Genomic DNA, 2451 nt, shown 5'->3' with positions numbered 1-2451 from the left:
GGCGGCCACGCGCAGGCCTGGGGGTGCCACGCGCTGGCCCGGCGACCACGCGTAGGCTCAGGCCCAGCGGCCACGTGCAGGCCCGGCAACCACACGCCAGCCCTGGAGAGGCAGCGGAGCGCGGGGCTGCACAGGCGCCGCCGCCACACCTGGGGGGGGTTGACTAATTATTACCGTGGGTAGAAAGTACGGAGAAATGTTGGTTAAGGTGGGTATGTTCTAAATCTCCTGAGTGGCAACTGGCTAAGATCTGACTTCTTGATGGTTGTGTTGTGTGTCTATTGGTGAATGCCTGGCTCACCCTCTAGCCGTTCCTCTCGTAAGAGGAATTCACTGGTCTCGTATCAGTACCCAAGATAAGTTGCGATAGCAGACGCTTTGTTTTCCACGTGTCTAGATAATTGTAATTATTTTGCTCCTAGCTTTCTCTACTGTTATTTGGTTTTGAGAGCTCACGGTATTTCTATCTTATTTCACAGTAAATATCCGTTTCACTAAATCACTAGGGTTGGGTCCTATGGTTACGAGAGTATTGATTTTTATGTAAACCAGCAGAAAATGCTAACAGCCCAAATATAGTGCTTGATGGTTTATTGGGGTTTTTCTGATGGCCACTTTACTGTGAGCTGGGCAGTACAGAGACTGGAGATACTGAGTCAGGGTGGATCAAGAAGACAAGTGGGAAAGGAAAGGGTTATGATAAAGAAATGCTTTACATTCTTTCACGGTAAAATAAGTTATGTCATCTGCATAATTCCAAAGAGTGACAGAAATATAGTACCGCTTAAACGACTAGTTGGGGACTTGTGTGCCTAGGTTATATGATTTAGTGGCTATGCGTTGCACTTTATTACACACAATGTACTTTGAAAAGCTCACCAATAAAAAGAAAACAGAATAACTTACACTTTTGGCAATGGCCTCTATTTCATTATGCCTAGTAACTTAAAAAATACAGGAGCATGAATGTTAAAATGAAGAAATTAATAGAGATGGGGGCCCCTGAAATAGTCCTACTATTTTGGGAAATTAAGTTCAGAGTATCTACTGTGGGAATTCAATAAAACTTTTGGCCTTCCATATAAGAGAGACCATAAATCAATGAAGTTTAAATAGTTCTGCTCTCTTGAACACCTGCTTATCTGTCTTGAGAAAATTCTGTAGTGTTTTAAGCATCATTTTATGACATTAAAAAGTAATGCTCGCTATTGCAGTACTTGGAAAGGCTATTAAACTTAAGGGTCTGTCAGCTATTCCATTATAAACCCTGATTTCCAGGAGTTTAATATAACCCAGACACTGCAAGTAATAAACCTTAATGCAGGAATCTGAAACTTGGATCATTATTTTCTCTATTTAAAGACCAATTGTCCCGCAAAGACTGTCTTTAGCCATGGCAAATACCTTTCAGATAAGTTGTAATTTTAAAAATTTAGCAAATGCTATTTTTACCTTCCTGCTGTATTTTACTTCTCATTTAAGATAAGCCCTCAAAAAAGGAAGGCTGTGTGTAAAATGCTTTGGAATGAATGAAGCTCATCTATGCATTTAGGAAGGAGCACCCCACCCCACCCCACCCCCGGCAGAATTTCTTGCTTCTTTTCATAAAGAAGCAATTGTGGCCCATAGGTGGGTAGTTAGTTTCCTAGTTTGGCTATCACAAAGGACACAAAAGTGAGTGCTTTATGACACAATAAATATATTCACGTCAGGCTCTAGAGGTCAGAAGTCTCAGATCACTTTCGGCTGGTTCCAGTCTAAATGTCAGCAGGGCTGGTTCCTTCTGGAAGTTCTGAAGGGAGAACGTTTCCTTGTCTGTCTGAGGCTCTAGTGACTGCCTTTAATCCTTGGCTTGAAGTTTCTTCTTCCATCTTCCAAGCATGTCACGCTAATCCCTGCTTTCATCGGAGGGTAATGGACTAAGTTTCTTAAGTAGGGTGGAAGGTATCTTCAGTTGCCTGGGATATAAACTCTGAGGTGGTCTAAGTGGTGATGGTTGGTCGGATGAGGGAAACTTCAGAAAACTGACCTGTGATGGCTTTCAAAAGCTTTCTATATGCCCCAAACCTGGGTTCGAACTTTGGGTTTCAGTATTTCAGTATTGCGAGTTAACCACAAGCAAAGCCCTTATCTGTGTAAATTAGGTTTAGCTAAAAATGCATGTCATTATAACCTGCCTTTCAAATATCTTATCTGCAGGCAAAACTGACAGACCGAGGCCTGTCCAGAACTGGGGAGGAAGGGGTATGTTTGAGTGAAGGAGCAGGGGGCAGCGGCTCCGTGTCTCAAGCTTTGATCTTTGATCTTTCTATAGGGCAGGCGAAGACCAGCTGGCATTGTAGTGTTCCTCCCAAAGCAAGATCCTTCCTTTCTATGGGTACTGGGTGTCTAGTAATTGCTAGATTTGTGGTGGCCAGAGACACTTAGAGGCAGGAGTTTCTCAACCTACTG

General features: G+C 43.1%; 1 long non-coding RNA gene across 1 annotated transcript in view; it reads left to right on the top strand.

Annotated features, from left to right (window-relative positions):
• Nucleotides 1-1754: 1754 nt before the first annotated feature.
• The window catches only part of LOC102477727 (uncharacterized), a 23195-nt gene continuing 22498 nt past the window's right edge, over nucleotides 1755-2451 (top strand). Inside the window, exon 1 of the long non-coding RNA XR_337225.1 lies at nucleotides 1755-1911. This is a non-coding gene — a long non-coding RNA (uncharacterized LOC102477727). The remainder of the gene's footprint in view (nucleotides 1912-2451) is intronic.

Source organism: Tupaia chinensis, unplaced genomic scaffold, assembly GCF_000334495.1.
Source record: "Tupaia chinensis unplaced genomic scaffold, TupChi_1.0 Scaffold144806_1, whole genome shotgun sequence".
NCBI classification, from domain to species: Eukaryota; Metazoa; Chordata; class Mammalia; order Scandentia; family Tupaiidae; genus Tupaia; species Tupaia belangeri.
Note: the sequence above shows the minus strand (reverse complement) of the source record. Positions and strands in the feature narration are given on the sequence as shown.